General features: G+C 37.1%; 1 protein-coding gene across 1 annotated transcript in view; it reads right to left on the reverse strand.

Moving 5' to 3' along the window:
- GRM5 (glutamate metabotropic receptor 5) overlaps window positions 1-6,322 on the reverse strand; it is a 400,870-nt gene extending 394,548 nt beyond the window's left edge. The window contains exon 1 of the mRNA XM_039848324.1: window positions 6,068-6,322. The gene's annotated coding sequence lies outside the window, so the exon portion shown is untranslated. The remainder of the gene's footprint in view (window positions 1-6,067) is intronic.
- Between the last annotated feature and the right edge of the window lie 12,117 nt (window positions 6,323-18,439).

Below are 18,439 nucleotides of genomic sequence, written 5' to 3' on the forward strand. Positions count from 1 at the left end.
TGTTTATTTTTCAAAATTTCATTTTTATTTCTTAAAGAGTAATATAACTGTATTATTCACCTTTCTTCTTGAAATGGGTCTTGAAATGGTTCTACTTCGTTATTATGTATTAAGACAAAGTGACTTTTTAAAAATATTTTTCAATTATTTCTCTGTAAAATATTATGAATGTAAATAGGCTACACTATTATTGCAGTGCTCACTAGTGCCATTACGATTATGAGCTTTTAATTTTCCTCAGAACATTTATGCTCAAAAGTTGAAAGTCAGCAGCCTATAACCAGACTTATTGTAAAAACTAATACACAGAGAATAATTCTTAGGTCTGGTGTCTTTATAAGACCAACAGAATCATGTCTATATAAAATAGTGTGTGGGGGGGCGGTGCATCTAAATCTTTGCTTTAAATTTCCTGAATAGTTTGACTAAAATAAAAGAAGATGCTTGAGAAAGCAAGTATGTACCAACCATAGGGCTGTTGAGAAAATTAAATTAAATAACATGAAAAACCTAGAAAACATTTCGTATTCAAAGGCATGGACATGATCAATAATCATAACTGCTATTTCTATACTGTTCACAGTGGTCTGGCACTTTAATATATTTCTGCAATTAAGTCATTATAATCACTTAATGAGGCCACAGTGTTACAACCCATTCCCTATTTTTAAAGTGAGAAAACAGAGGTGGCACAATGTTAAATAACTTGCCCAAAGTCACATAACTTGTAAGCCAGCAAGCTGGGATTCAGACTCAGGCAATCTTGAGTAAGGGTCTGTACTCCCACGCAATCTACAATTCGCAGGAAACCAAAATGAAGCAATTCCATGATGGTCAACCACATCTAATCTAATCAAATGCAATGGAATAAGGGTAAGTTTGAGTTCAAAAAAAAACAAATGTATACTTTTTATTCTTTCCATTTCCTTGTTGTGTGACAGTGAAAGGGGGCGGTGGGGGGAAGCTCCATTTGAACACTGGAAAGCAAAAATAAGTATTTCCTTGTATAATTGTTGTGAGGATTAAATAACATATTCAGTACTTGGCATAATACCTAATGTGCTCAATAAATGGTAGTTATTAGAACAGGGATGAGCCTGCCTCAAGACTTTTGCTTGGTTCTCCTACTAAAGGTATATATAATTCAAACAAGATTAGATCTTGTAAAATCTAGCTATTTATTTTCTTCTCTGCAAATTTAAAGGAAATGAAAACATGCCTATGGCATAACATATTTTAGAACTATGGTTTAACTAAGATAGAGGACTATCAAGAAGATATTGTCTCATTTATGAATAGTTGAAAATTCAAAATCAAAATTTTAATTTTCCTTTCTTGGGTTGTACATACAGATCAGGAACTGAAAACATTCCTTCTGATGTTCCTACCTGCTTATATTCTTCTAAGACCTGCTCATTAATGAAAATGATGACTAAATAATGCCTCAGGCCTACAATTAATATCTCTCTGAATATTAAAAGTAACAATATTTTTAGATAGTAGATTGTTCCTTCTTTGAAGTAATATACCTTCAGTGTATCCAAACTCCAAACAAACTGATTAGTATATATCAACATATATCAACACATATATATTCATAAAATAGTAATTAGTTTATACTCTATCTAACTACTAAAATAACACAGCCAAAAGTTTAAAGAGGAATAGTTAATGTGTCTCTCTCTTCATTGAATAAGAATGGAAGGCCTTACTCCATCCTGGAAGAAAATGGTGCACAAATAAGTACAGTATTTTTTATAATTAACTTTATCTCATATTTTTTACCTGCAATTTCACCTACATTCATTCACATTTGACATAGTTTTCCTGACTAAAATGCCCTGACGATGCTATAAAAGACAATATAATAAGACTCCTATAAAATCTTCAGTGTGTTTTGAAGAAAAATAAGAAATTTAGAATTATTAAAATCCTTAAGTCATAAAAGTAAGCATGTTTAATGAGACAAAATATTGAATTAAGAAGCATAACAATGTCAATAATCAGAATGAAAACTGAAAATTGTATATTGTTTCTCGAATATTCCCAAAGACTATATATTTTGTGTGGGTTGGACATAGTACCTATGAGTGTGTTTTTTTTGGTTTTCACCTTGGTGCTTGTCATTGTGCCAATAATGTGTACTATGAGGTGATGGTAGATGCCTGTGTCTACCTATGCAAGTAAAGTGAAGAACTGGGGAAGTATTTGGATTAGTCAAATGCCACCACCCCCTTTTTCAAATAATCTCAATATGCTCTTTAATAAATGAACAATGAAGAGTTTGGTTTCTCTTTGAGAATAGCCCACAGCAAAAACATTACCATAGGATAGCAGAGGTCTAGGGAATGCAATGAAAACACCTAGATTATATATTTTGTCAAGCAGGGTATACACAACTAGAAAAGGCTTTTCTTGTAAAAGAAGCAGTTATGTAGAAAGCACTGTATCCACATTCTTCTCCTAAGAAACCTTGAGGGATCTGTCCGGAGTGCTGAAAGGGTTTCCTCTGGAGAAGGCTGGAGACTTTGTGGGATGTGTATTAACCTGATGAGTTCAGGAAGCAGTCAGTATTTTCGAGTACCCAACCAAAGATCCTTTTAAACAAAAGTCGACATTCATAACAGACAGAAATAGTCATAACTAATTCTTAAATGTGTAATTACATAGATATGAGAGAAATTAAAGGTGAAATTTTCCTGTACTCCATGAGGGGAATGAGGAGCACAAAGAACACCTAACAAGAGGTAGCATGCCCAAACACACCAATACTGAAAAGAATGTCTAGAATGTTGTATAACTAAGAAAATTCTACAGAAAATCTCAGCTTATTCCCACTGTGGGAGGGGTTGCACCCAGTACAAAGCAATGCTCCCTTGGCTGCCAGTAGCCAGCATTAAGGATACAGATTAGCTCTGGTTCAGTCTCTAGGGACTCAGAACAATAAAACAACATGTAGGGCATGAAGAAAGTAGAAGGGAGACTCTGCCTTCCCACTGGCCTGTGTCAGTTTCTTAGTGGAACTTAGTGGAAAGTAAAGTGTTGGAGAATCTGCCTGGTTGCTCAAGCTGAGGCAGCCCCGAGATTGTGCATAAATAAGCACCTGCTCTGGAGGGAAATGGGGGCAGTCAAAAACTCCAGCACCAGTTCCAAGAAGCCTCCAGGAAGATTCTTCATGTCCCTCTGTGAGGTCCCAAGTGCAGGTTGGGCTCTGGTCACCAGCTAGCTCGAGGGCCTGCCCCAGGTTCTTTCCCCAGGTCACTGCAGCCTGGGCTTCCTCCTTGAAATGCTGCTCATGCTGCCATTCCGGGGTAACTAGCAGATTTTGTGTCCGAAGGGAAAGATACATCCAAGAGAGAGGAAAGAGCGGGAGGGCGCAGACTGAGGTTTAGGAGGCACACTAGCCTGTTTGATAAAGCAGTGATTTCAGCACCACCCGCTGTCCCCCTCTTCCTGCGGCAGGCGCTACCGTCCGGGCAGCTAATTCAGCTATTACGAAGCGACTCTCCTTCCTTCCATTTCTACCTGTGCTTCTCTCTATTTCGAGCCCTTGGTGATTGAGGAAGAACAGGCTGCATTCTAAACAGGCGTACCTGGCCTTAGGGAGCGGGAACTCGGATCTGAAGGCATGCAGAATCCCTTTCTCAACCCTTGCAGCCATTCCCTCATTTACCCCATTGCTCTCGCCTTTTCTCCCAACAGGTTTAACTAAGGCTGCCAGCAAATGGAGCAGATTTCAATATCGAGGTTCTGGCCACCTCCGCTCCACCCTCGTCCCCTTCCCCGAAAACCAAACTGTGTGCTACCCAGCAAGCTGATAGCCCCTACCTCCTTCCTGGCTGGGGACACTTGGGCACGCAGACACTTAGCGAGCTTACCCCCCTGTTGGCCACGCAGCGGGCAGTGAGACGCGATCTAGCTAGCCCCCCACAAAGTTGGGCCGTGCTGATCAGCGGGGCAGAACCAGCCTCTCCAGTCCCGGGCTCCCCCCCAAGATGATCTTAAGCTCATCTCCTGCTCCCAGAGCACGCAGAACAGCAGAGCTGAGGGCGGCGTGTGCGGCAATCTCCCTGCTACTGAGAAAGGGGAGAAGGGGGGAAGGGGAGAGCGCGGAGGCGGGAGGGGTGGTAGTTTGTATTTATAGAGAATAGAGTTCTCAGTGTAACTTTTTGGTGCCACCAAGTGGCACAATGAGTTCCATTAGGAACACAGACTTTGGGTCAATCTGGATAGGTAAACCAGCTCCACAGCCAGATGCTTACATGATGAAGGGTTTGAGGGGGGCACCCTAAGACTTGAGTTTTCCCATGTGCACCTACATGCACCTTCATATCTCAGCACCTGGGATGCAAATCCCTAAGTCCTAAGAATGAGTTTGTATTGAGAGTCAAGTGGTATCTGTGCCCTCTTCAGACAAGTGGTAAAGGTGTCAAGGACACTGGACAGATGCCAGGTGCCTCCTAGGAGTCTAGGAACCCTTGTCTCAGGAAGGATATACATTCTTTTCTCCCTCATAACCCCTCTGCCCAGATTACAGTATTCTCATACCTCGCTCTAAAACCTTCTTCCTGTCATCCCGAGTGTCCAGTCCTTAAAGTGGGACGTCATTCATTCCCCTTGTGTTAGAATCAATTTCAGATTATTTCTCAAATACTCAAATTCAAAGAACTTCGCAGCTTGCCACTAAACCTCCTTCTTTAATTGCTACCTTAAAAAAGCATTTGATTTTAGGCTCTATGGATCTTAACCTCTCCAAACAGCACTTAGAACTCCAGGTTCCCTTGGCTATAAGCTAAGCGTCTGCTTGTCCTGCTCACCCATTTCAACAGATCTCTCAGCACACATTACACAAACAGCACAGCCAAGAACTTGCAAATACCTTTGAGACTTTGAGGGAAAATTCCCTGAAGCTTCCTTTATCTGGATTTTCTGGGTGTTCTTCCTTTCTTAATGCAGATCCTTAAACCATACAGTCATAGACACTACTGCATGGGACCTTAGTTAGTGTCCCAAAGTGCAGAAGAACCTTACATTTTACAGATGGGGAAACTAAATATACAAAGATTCAAGGTCACATATTTCCCTAGAGACCAGCCCAGGGACACCCAGGGTAGAAAATGAACACAGTGATGCCAAGCCTGTCTTCCAGGCTCCTGTTCCTTCTAGCTCCCCACACAATCCATTCAGTCCTGTTCAGCTCCCTTCTCTCCCCTCTTTCTCCCCACATTCCTCTTTCTGACCCTATCCTTTGCCAAAGTTCCATAAAGGAACCTGGAGTAAAGGCGGCTTCCTATCCCCACTGGGAGTACATGAACTTGAGAATATAGGTCCAGAGTTGCACATGTGTCCCCCTTAAAATGGCCCCCTGTTCTAGAAAATCTCTCCTTCCCAGTAGTATAGTCATGGAAGTGTCATTTTAGAAATGGAACACTGGCATTCATACCCAAGAAAGTCCCTCTTTTGCTGTCTCTTTGCCGGTTGAAGCAACAGCAAATGCATTTATAGCCCCCCAAACATCTAATGACCTCAAAGATAGAGGGGACCCCTTCTTTGATAAATGCACCCCTTTGTGCACACACCTCAGTATGAGAGAGAGAGAGAGAGAGAGAGAGAGAGAGAGAGAGAGAGAGAGAGAGAGATGGAGATCCAAACGCCTCTTTTGGCTCAGATTTCTATTTTTTTCTCCTCTGATTTTGTTTTTTTAGTTCGTTTTCTATGGAAACGAGCCCACTTAAATCCCTCACTTATGCAAATAAAAGCAAAATGATCTTCATAAACCTCTCATTAGAGGAATACCGCGGTAGCCTGGGCTCCTGACTAGAAATTCATGTCTGATTCACACAGCACACGTCCTTGCAGGGTGACTTTTCTAAACTTGCAGGACCTCGTAGCATCCTTGGCTCCACCAGTTCTCCACCTGCCCACCACCTGCCCTCCTGGGTCCTTCGCCCGAGCTCCCGCCCCTTGCTGAATGCTCTCCAGCCCTATGCTGGGGGAGGGGCTCCGGCGGTATCCTATATCCGTGGTGACTCTAGAGCTGAAAGAAAGAAAAACGCGCTGTGCTTACCAGGTGCGCGCCCTGAGCCTGGCGCCCCCAGCCAGCCGCTCCTCGCCGGCTTCCTGCGCTCCTTTAGCGGCCTTGGCTGCAGCTGGAGCGCTAGTGGTGGCGATGGAGGCAGCGGTGGCAGTAGGCAGAGCGGCTCCGGGCCCGCGGCGGTGGCGCTCGCTCTCCCGCGCCAGCGCTTGGAGCACGTGCCGCACTCTGGCAGACGCAGCTGGAAGCGCAGCGCAGGGCTGGCTCCTACTCCTGCAGCGCGCGGGGCGGAGGGCGGTAGAACCACCAGGGCACCGACTCAGTGGGTGACGAGTGTTTTGAAGCCTCGTAGTCTCGGGGTTCAGGCAAGGGTAGCCTCGGGCTCCCTCTGCAGCTCCTCAGCTTTTCTCCGGAGCCGCGGAAAGAGAAGAGCTGTGTGGGGAGGCGTGGGTGGTGTGTCACTCAGGGAGAAGCTGGGGGAGCAGGTAGATAATAAGCTTCTTTCTGATGATGGCACTTAACCCCCTGACAACGAATGGGAAAATGGGCGTCACTGCTGGAGGATAGAGAGAACCAGGAAGTCAGGGAACCCCAAAATGATTCAGAAGTGTGAGTGGTTAGAAAGAACGGTCTCTCTAATGGCATTACTTATTAATAATGCCATTTTGCATGTCTGCACTTCTTACAAACGATTCTTTCTACATCCACTAAAATTTCTTCCTCCGTAGCAGTTAAATATCTTTTACTTCCTCAAATGACTTTGCTTCCCTTCCCCCACCACCCCTATAACTCACCAAGATTGTAAAAAATGCTGAGGTTACCTTTACATTAGAAAACCATTTCATTTCTGCCTCTGAAAAAAAGAGATTGGTGTAAATTACTTGCATGGCTTAATTTAAGGAAAGAAATTGCAGCAATATGATTATTATAATTCTCATTATATTCGCTGAATTTTGGGAGCCAGGTATTGCAGCAGTTGGATGAAAGATTAAAAGATGAAGACACTAAGGTTGCGGGGGTTGGTCTGGATGCACACATCAGTAATGTAGATCTCCCACCAGACCCCCGAAAACAAGGCAAGTTGTTCCTTTATAAATTCAGGATTCAACAAGAAAAAGAAAAAGAAATGTTATCTACCATACCACGTTGATCTTTACGATGGCACGTTTTCATGTGTTCTGTGATGGTGGCATTAATTTTCAAGATTCTTTTATTGCAATTCACAAAGCAAGCTTTAGTACTTTGTAGGGAGGCCAGCAAAGCTAGGGTTGATCTCCCTGAATAAGAAAGATGAGAAAGATGGCATAAATGAGAAAATACGAAAGAACAGTGGGCGTTCTGAGGAAAATAAATGGGAACTAATGACTAGATGATTCTGGAGAAGTAATTAAGTCTAATGTATAAAATGGTTTGTTAGCGCAATTGGCTGGACCATTGGCAATGAAGACAAGGTCACAGATTTGACCCTTCTAGGAGACACTTAGCTTTGAGTGAACATAGGACACACCAAGTTCCCCATCCTTCTTCATCAGTTGGAACTGGCTCAAAGTACACAAGTGTATGAGCTGAGCCTAGATAAGAAGGGGTTCTAACAGTGGTCACTCAGTCACTTCCACTCTTCAATTTCCTACATACATATTCTTCACTGCTATCTCTCAGGGTTATGGAGAGGATGAGATGAGGTAGGGCATGTAAGGCCTCTCAGAAATGATAAAACATTCCATAGAGGTAATTTATTGTTTACCAAGACACATCCACTTCCTGCACTCTAAAAGCTAAAATTTGAAGGACATTTCCTATGTTGAACAATAGTGATATTTTCAGATGATATGGAAAACAAAATTATATAATCTCAAATTACTCAGTGACATTTTACAATATACATTTACCTCATAATTGTAAAGTGCTGAATTAGGTAAAGTTAAAATTAAAAGCATAAAAATAATGTTTTAAGTCCCCAAAGTAAATCCTGATTGTAAACTGCTCAGGAGTATGACTTTTACCTTAGGATGAGCTATTAATAATCAAAATATTATAATTCTTGTGTAGAATGGTAAAAAAAAAAACATGAAAAAAAGTTATTTGTACTTATAACTGATTAAATTTAAAACTTGGAACCTTCATTGATTTCTCTCTTCCTCTCACACACAATTTGTCCAGAAATCTTCTTGAGTCTATCTTCAAAAATATCCAGAATCCTACCGCTTCTAACCACCTTCACAGACACCATGTTGAATCAAGCTACCATCATCTTTTACATGGTTACAGCAATAGCTTCCAAGTCTTTCAGCTTCTTCACTTTTTTCTCTACAGGCTATACTCACCACAGCACAGTGTGCTTTGTGAGAAATTAGCGTAAATCAAAACCCTCTTGTAACTTTCCATTTCATGCAGTCAAAGCCCAAGTCTTTACTATTACTCTACATAATCTGTCTCCACTCCATTACCTTCCTGACCTCATTTTCTAGTACTCTTCTCCTTTGCTCAGTCTACTCCAGCCACCAGTACTCCCTTGCTATTTCTTAAACATGCCTGACCTGCTCCAATCTAATGGTCCTTGCATTAGCTGTTTCTTCTGCATGGAATGCTCTGTTCCCAAGTAATCATTGGGCTAACTGCTCTCATTCAGATTTTTGCCCAAATCTTACCTACTTAATGAGGTCTTCCCAGACTATTCTACTGTAAACTACTATACTTCATGATCTCAGTACTCTTGATCTCCTTTCTCTAACTCTATTTTGCCCCATATTTCTTAATACAGGCTAATAGACTATATATTTTCTTTCATTTGTTATGACTATTATTTATTGTCTGTCTTTTTCTCTCCCACATATTAGAATGTAAACTCCTCAAGGAAAGGAATCTTTGTATGTATGTTTGTTTTACTGATATATTACAAATAAAACTGAAGGAAAAAATTCTTGCACATAGAAGCTACTCAATAAATATGTTTGAATGTTTAAATGAATATTTATGAAAGTAGACATATACATGTTACATGCTGCCTTTCATTTTCCTAGTTGGGATCACTGATGGCAAATCATGTAAAAGTTTACAGGGGGTTTGCATGACTACTGAATGACAACACTTTTTTCCAAACCTGGGCACATTTACCCACTTCTTGCATTTTATTTTTACGTTGTGTTTCTTAGACTTAGCCAGCTCATATTCTAGACTCCAAAAGTGTTATTGCATTTCTAAATGTTTTGCAATCATGTATTTATCTGAACTCATCAAATAACAGATTGCAAGTGGATTTTTAAAATAATTCCTCTGGGAGAATATTTTTCCATTCATTTAATAAATACTCATCAAACATCTCTCTCTTTGTTTGCCAGTAACTATACAAGGACGGCAACAGAATAATGAACAAAATAAATACAGGACTGACTTCAAAAAATCTAGAGTTATTAGGTATGTACGAGCATATATATGTTATTGATTCATTCATGCCATATAGTAGACATTTATTAAACTATCATGTGCCAGGCATGACTAGGTGCTGGGAATGCAATGGTGACTGAAATAAAGTCAAGTAAGGGGCACACAAACTAACTAACTAACTAACTAACTAACTAACTAACTAACTAATTAACATGTCTTGCAACCTATAGGAGGTACAATAAAGAATTGAACAAGGTAAGTTATGAAGAACAAAATAGCATAAGAAGGAGCCTGGGCATCTTGTTTCTATAGGACAGTAAAAAAACCTCTCTGAGATAGTATATTTGGTAAAGATGCAAAAGAGTCAACTATGCAAAGAATGGTGTGAGTGTGTGTGTGTGTGTGGGTTGGGGGTGGGAAGAGATGATTAACCAGAGGGAGGAAAGAAAGAAAGGCTATTACAGGCATAGGGAACAACAGCTGGAACTTCTGAGGCAGGAGAACAATTGGCATGTTTTAGAAACTGAAAAGACATTGGTGTTGATGAAGTAGAGCTTGGAAAACCTTCACTATATCTCAGTTTGCTCAACTGCAAAATGGAAGTTGTTTCTATTTAATAAATTTATCTGCCTGCTTTCTAAATGTGAATGAGGCAATTATATATTAAAGTCATTGGAAATAGAAAACGAAAACAAAGCAGAAAGAGGAAGTGACAAACACACAAGTTATTTTGATTAATATATCTGCGTTCTACCAGAAAACATTTAGTTATGAGTTCATTAGCTAACAAACAAAAAAGGGAAAATGTCTCACCTAATTATTATTATCTAAAATAATGAGTCCATTCTAAGAAAAGGAATTTTGTTGTTGTTGCTACTATTACTAAATGCTAATATTATTACAGACATAAAAATCCAATATCTTCAACAAGAATTTTACAGCAAAAATAGAAACCTTTTTTATATTACATGGTCTTGTATAAAACTTCAATCCATGTCCCAGGCATAACACAGAAATTTAACTCAAAGAAGTTGTTGTTTATGGGTCTAGTGTCACTTATCTTTCTATTCTCCAGACAGGACAGATTTTGAATATAGCCCTGGGATTTTTCAAGTTGTCATGAGACTGGGGAAAAATACAATAGTAAAAGAGCTTTATTATCTCAGTACTTGGGAAACTATAAGTATTTCAATAAGCGTTTTCCAGGATGAAGCCCTGTCCAAACAGTGCCCTTGACATACACGTGGCAAACAGATGTGCATCTTCACCTTGTGAGCTTTGGTCATGCTTAACTCTCATCACAATAGGCAAAGCACTCTCCCCTGACAGCCCAGAGTGAACACCCAGATTCAATTAAACTTTGAGCCTCAACGCAAATGGTGTATCATAGTGCCTACTGGACTTCAAGCCTAACAGCTAGACGTTTGAAAACCGGCTCTTGTTCTAATTTGACGAGGGGACTTTGACTAGCTATTGAACCTCAAAGCCTCATTTCCTTATCTGGAAATGAGGAAATGGAAACTATAGTTTTAAAAATACTGAATTCTCTTGGTTATATGTAGTTATTTTTCAAACTAAAAAGTATTATAGAGATCATGGGCATATTATAGCTCTTATTTTCTCATATTCCATCACGATCTGGCTCTATTATTCTGGGACAATACCATATAGGCAAGAATTTTGATAATGATGTTGGATTATTAGGATCATAAATAACAAAAGAAATTCCTCTCTGAATTCTGTTTTCATATTTACTAGAAACTTCTTTTCCTTCTCTAAAACATGGAAAATAGTATGGGTCTAGTGGGGTTGCTGCTGAGATAAGCAATAATGCATGTGAAGCAATTGTACAATCCCTGAAATGTGGTAAGTACATGGTTTTTGGAGGTGATAATGATGGGAATGAAGATTAGTTTATTTTAATTTCCATCCTGTGCATTGAATGTAATAGCAATAAATGGGCAAGGCTCTAGATATATAGCTTGAGACTTGAGGTCCACTATTTTGGATATCTGGAAATTTGAAAACCACCTTCTAGTCTGGTAGAGTTCATCTCTTTGTAAATTGCAGAGCAAGATCTTGTAATTCTTAGTTGATATTTTTGGCAAAGGCAGTGATTTTTCATCTACAATAAAAATAGATAAAATATAATGGCAGCAGCATTCTGTTTTGCATTTCAATGATGGAGTAAGGTTACACAGAGGATTATATCCTTCACAACAGAGTCTTGGAATGATTACTTAATAGAATCCCTGGAAATTTTGCACTGTATACATAAGAGACAATTATGTTCCCAATGGTAATAGAGACAACTATTGCAACTATTCACAGTACATTTAATTATAAGGAATCTTAATGACCTGAAATCTAACACTGTATCTAACATTCACTGAAGTTGATTTAAGATATTTCTATTTTCCAATGTTTCATTTTCTTAGTAGTTTATTTAGCTAATGTCAATAATTTAAAGTTAGGTAGTAATCCGTGCAATGCCAAAAACTTGAAAATAGATGAACTAATATCTTTTTTATATTACTAAATACTTCATTTTTATATCTCTTAAAGATTTAGCAGGGATGTTGAGCTTTGCTAAACACATGGATCTACGAAGAACTGTGACTGATGGACCAAGAACTTACGTAATACAGTTGAAGTAATATAGCATTCGATTCTGTTCCTTACTTATTTATCTGTAAATTGGGGAAAATATTAGTTCTATAAATTAGTTGTGAAGACTAAATAAGTTATACTTGTAAAGCACAGAGCTTGGCACATGGTAAGTATTAAACACATTGTTGGTTATAATTATTGTAGAGGAGAAGCTGTTATAACATGAGGAAGAGCACGATCTCTGAAACCAATCTGCATGGATCTGACTCTTGGTTGTGTGGCTTACCAGCTGTGTATAGACTAATTATTTAACATTTCTGTGCTTTAGTTTCCTTTTTTATATAGTAGACAGAAAGGAATGGTAAATACTTCATAGGATCATTGTTAATATTAAAGGAGTTAACTACTCTTAAATCCTTACAAAAGTGCTTTGCACGTATATAGTTATCATGCAATGTTAGCTATTATTCACATTTAATAATTTTGTAAGCATTTTAGATCCAGTCATCATTCAACTTAAAAAGCTTCCTATAATTATAGTGAACCTGATAGTCCAAGGAACTATGAAACATTAGGCTTTGTAAATCATATTGGAATAGATATTTTTAGGACACTCAAAAAGAATAGAAGGTCTTACTGCTAATCTCTCTCTCTCTCTCTCTCTCTCTCTCTCTCTCTCTCTCTCTCAATGGCTGTGTACTTGCATTTCTATAATGTTCATAGGACAGTTCAAACTATGAAGCATCATACCTGGGTCTCCCCTTTGTTTGGCCCTGTCCTCTTTACTAAACTCTTCATTACTGGCTTGCCTTTCCCTAACACACTATGTATTTTTATCATGACTCTGTAAAACAAAAAATGGGTTTTTTTGAAAGGCTCTTACTTTTATCCTCCTCTTTCCCTAATGAGTGCATGTTTATCCTTCAAGATCAGCTCCAATGAAACACTACCTAATCCTCTTGAAGGACTACTCACCACTTCTTTCTGCTACCACAGAACTTTGCTCAAAAGCCCTAGCATAAGATATGATAAGATATGTAATATTAAGTCATAATTTTTCATTTAGGGGACATATACTAAATATATAATTCCATAAATTAGTGAATATATTCAATCGATCATTTCAGATTCTCATAAGCTAGATTCTAAATCAGCCTCAAATGAGTTCAGATCCATAGATTTTTCTAGTCGGTGGGTTCTGAACTCAAGCTACATATTAATATTATCTAGGAGGAACTTAAAATCACTAACTTAATTGGTATCAGGTGGAGACCCAGGAAATTAGTTTTTTAAAGAGCTTTTCAGATGATTCTAATGTACAGCCAATATTCAGAACCAATGCCCAGTCTATTTAAAACCTTTGTATTTATTTTAAATGAATTTTGAAAAAGTGATATCATAAATAAGAGTGTAGGAACCATGTTATGTTGTTATGCAAAGCATAATTTGACCACAGGAAAATAAGATAACTTCTATGTGATTAATGAATATTGAAATCTTTTAAAATGAACGCCCCCATTTCACATCTATAAACACTTTAAAGGCATACTTTATCATCCCCAAATATCCTTAATATCAATTGTAGAATGGTAAAATCCAGAGAGGTGAAGTAGCTTGCCCTTATCACACAAGTTTAAAATAGTAGCTCCAAAAAGCAAAGTGACATCTTGAACCCCAAAACTTCTGCTTTCATTATCTCATTCTGCCTCTTATCTCTGTAAAAACTCCTAGCCTTGACATATAAGTTGTGAAAATTCTGAATATTGACATACTTGATTCATATATTCTGAAATAGAATATTCATTACAAAATCTCAGCTGTATACGTATCACTGCATTTCTTAAAAATTGAAATAAAGTTATATTAGCAATTCAGTCTTTGCAAATATGTTCAGAAAAGAATAAGTGTTCAAGATACTGCAAGATACTGCATTAATTCAATGTTCTATTTAAAAAAACGAAGAAATGAAGAAAAATATTTATTTTGATTATCCAGTAACTTTAAAATAAACTAGCTTTTAATATTTTTCTTAAAATTATATGTGTGCATGCATGTGAAAGTGGTATTCTGATGTACCTACAGACTTCTTAAACAAATATTAATTGAGCAGCTGTTACATGTCAGACCTTGAACTAAGTGCAGAGGTTGCAAAGTGCAATAACTTCAAGGATCTGAAAATTCAGTTTCATTTATTTTGTACCCCAATATCAACTGTATTCTTATTGTTTCACTTTAAATTGTTTTCTAAATTTGTAAGCATACTGACTGGTGGTTATTTTTTCACTACATATCATTCTATTTTATTTGTATGTAATTATTTAAGGGGATTCTCAAAAGAGGGTCAAATTTTTTAAAAATATATGAATTCACTTTAAACTAGCTACAATATTCAGTTAGTCAGAATATTTAAGCGGCCTATTTTCTAATTATTGCTCCCATTTTAAATTTTAATATGTTGTAATATTTTTCTCAGTTCTCAGTAATATTCTAAGTATGAAAAAGCCAAGGGACTGTTCTCCCATTTTCTTTCTTTCACATGTCCTACCATACAAAAGATAAAGAAGATGGAAAAGGAAAAAGAAAAAGGAGGTGGAGAAGAAAGAACAGAAAAAGAATGAATGAAGAAAGAAAAAGAGAGGGAGACAAGAAAAAGAAAAATGGGAAAAAGGGAGGAGGGAGGGAAGGAGGATGAAGAGAAAAAAAATAGCACGGGGTTGAATTTTGCAAAAATTGTCAAATCCCAGGACTGTATAATCTAAAATAAATCACATAATTTATGAAGTTATACTCAAACGAGAGTTAAAATCTATGTCAGCATTCCAAATTTAAGACTCAAAGTCTCACTAAGCTCAAGACCTCTCTTCTGATCTCTTAATGTTCCACAGACTCATGTCTGGTTTCCATGGTGACCATTTCATGAGTCGTTTAAATAATAAGAAAAAAATTATCTTCTCTCAACATTTATTTTCCACATTTTAGGATTAGAATCTTTCCTTCATTCCTGGAATCCCAGAGAGTTTCTTTAACTTAAGTGCCTTTACCCTAGATAATAATCATCTCAATAAAAAAATACAAAAGATGTAAATAAGAGGTATAGAGCAGTACAAGTTAAATTTTTAAATAGATGATAGATAGATGATAGATAGATAGATAGATAGATAGATAGATAGATAGATAGATAGATAGATAGATGATAGATAGATGAGTAGAATTGCCTTGTATTCATTTCTCTGATGAAATGCATATAAATTTAGATTTCCTTTTTTCTACAGAAACATAGGATCTGCAACACCAAAAAAGAGCTAGTGAGAAAATAGAACCATATTGGAGGCATAAGCTGTGCTTCAGGGGATTAAGTTAATAACCTGTAACTGATTTTTTAATTCAAAACATTCTAAATATGGCTCTCCTGCATCGAATAATATGCAAAATACAATTAAGAAAATTCCCTAGAAACACTGGCATTTTCTACTAAAAACATGCTCTATCTTAATTTAAGCTCTCAATTTTGTCAGCTTCATAACTGTTAGTTTGAAATTTTAATCCAATTCTTTTTTATTTGATCATTCTACATATTTTATTATAATCAAATTCCAATTGAAAATAGGTAAATAATGTTGAATGAATATATGAATAATAGAAAAACTAAAGGCTTTCTTATATAACCTTCATATTCCCACCTTACTCACAGCACTTGACCATTTCTCTACTCCGAAGTATTTATCAGACCTATTTTGTTCCCAAAGTTCCATAAATTTCTATAATCACAAAATTCTACACTATATAGTTATTAATCGTTTGTTGTTTGGAATATCCAACGTTATTTCTAGGGACCTATTGCCATATGCTCATTTACTTCTCACTATTATGCCATCATCTTGCTTAGGATTTGTCGGTCATGTTTTAGTAGCTTAACAAATCAATTCGTGAATACATGAATTGACACTTTAAAGTTACCATTCATTTACTTTGATAAACCATGATTCACGATAAAAAGAAAACAAAATTAACACCTATTAAGACCTATTAAAAAAATCAACAAATTTTGTAATATAACCAATTGCTTTATATATATATATATAAATATATATAGAGAGAGAGATGGTTGTTATTTTTATATGTAAATGTAGATATAAAGGTAGATTACTAGACTATAGTATTTATAATAAGATCAATGTAAGGTTAATTTTTGAAATTATCAATACTAATGATTAAATCTTGTTCTTTATTATTAAATAATATTTAAAGACAGAATTATAGAATCTTCAGGTTGTAAGACATCTTCAAAGTAGTGTTGCCAGAAAAAAAATACAAGAAATATTTCACGGGACATACTTATACAAAACCAAAATCTTTTGTTTTTCTGAAATTCGAATTTAACTGGCTGTCCTATATTTTTATTTGCTAAATCTGGCAACCCTATTTTTAAGCCATGTACTCAACCTACCCTATGTTCTGGGATTCTCACAGTCTAGTAGGGTACATGGGGGAGAAAACAGTGACAATATGGTTTGATGAGTGCCAGCACAGAGCAATGTACAAGCTGTTATGTGAGGCCACATTACAAGCACTTTGAAAGTACCCAGGAGACACAAATTTAAGGTCTTGTGGTTAAATGGTGGAAAGTTATATTTACACATTATTACATGTACTGAAAGTCAAATACATACAACCGGCATCAAGAGCAGGTTCACAATGGAGGGCCACGGCAAATTTCTTTCAGGTATTTTGAAACAGCAATTTCTCCTCTTTAAGATATCTTATCGTCCTACAGTTCATGATATCAAAGGGCCTCCATCCTGCAGCAATTACTTAAGGTAGGTATCAAAGAGGCATCATCAAAAAGTAACACCCATAATAATCAAATGTAGCCGGTGATGATTTTTTAAACATTCATGAAAGCATCAGTTATGAAGCCTCTAGCAGTTTCTATGAAAATTTGGAAATAATTTTAATGAAAAGTACTCTAACTTCTGAGTGTTTCAGAACAGCAACTGGGACTTACTCATCTCAGAATTTCTAACATAGCACTGAGCTATCAATCAAAAAATATCTTTAGAATAAGTGAATGAATACCTCATCACTCCCTTAGTTATTCTGCTTAATCTTTCTGTTTTATCTATTTTTTGGTCTACTTTCCTCCCCATGCTAAATGGGATTCTCTTAGGCAAAGCTAAACTCAGAGATTGTGGAAAATGACCAAGCTGTACAGCCTGCCTCAACGAGTAAATATAACTAGACTCTCTGTCTACAATGACCAAAGGAGGGTAGCAAAGTTGTATAGGTTTTGACTGGGCACTGCCATCTTGAGGAAGCAGTCTGATATGCACACAAGGGCTTCGAAGTGGCTGATGATCTTTGAAGTCAGGTAGATGGAGATATTATCATCCCAGGGGATCTGCTGGGGTTCTGTAGAGAAACAAACACCCTGTATACCTCTAGTGGACATGGTCAGGCCAGGATTAAGCAACTTTCATTATGAGACAGGGATGCTGGAGCTAATGACAAGATTCAGCCATAGTAAGAAACTTCAGCATGGCTACTATATGGTTAATATAATATAAAGGTAGAAGGAAAGAATGTCATTCAGGAAATGAGATCCACTGAACATTGGGACAGGTTTATTCCAAGATGAATTAAGGCCCTAAATAGGTCCCCCAAAGATTAAAATAATTAAGGTGCATGCCCATAAAAAACTCAAAATAAAATCAATAATTATCTGTAAATATAGTGCAAAAAGCCCTACAGAGTTCTCCATTGTGATCGTGCTGCTGCCTTCCAGTTATATATAGTTGACTTTTAGTATATGTGTGTAACTGTAAATATGTATCTAGGACATAGTCAAAGAATATCTTCAATTGTAATTTTCACAGATAGCCCCTCCATAGAGGTTGTTCTAGTTAATACTTCAGCAGGGATGTATATTTTTTTGATATATATTTTTTTATCCCTTGTTTTCCTAACAAGTCCATATCTATCCTTCAAAATAAGCTTACTTCCCTACATATCACTAACACAGTATGTCATCACATGAGTAATCTAGTATATGTGTATGTGTGTATGCAACACCCATGTGTTACATGTGTTTTATATGTATAAAACACATACATTTTCTATATACGTATATTTAAAATATATTTTAAGGTGGTTTACGTGTTATATGTGTTATATATATATGTGTGTGTGTGTGTGTGTGTATATACATACATATACATATATATGCATATATATATCACACATAAACCATCTTAAAACCTGGAGAATGAGTATACTATATAATCTCTCAAGGATCCCTTTGCTTCTCAGAACCTTTGAGTAGTGGGAAAACGACTTGAGAAGAGATCACCGACATTTTCAGTCCTTTGTTTAGCTTTAGCAGGATGAATCAATTATAACATTTCTGTGCAGCTC

This window comes from Pteropus medius, unplaced genomic scaffold, assembly GCF_902729225.1.
Source record: "Pteropus medius unplaced genomic scaffold, Ma_sr-lr_union100, whole genome shotgun sequence".
In the NCBI taxonomy this organism is placed as follows: domain Eukaryota; kingdom Metazoa; phylum Chordata; class Mammalia; order Chiroptera; family Pteropodidae; genus Pteropus; species Pteropus medius.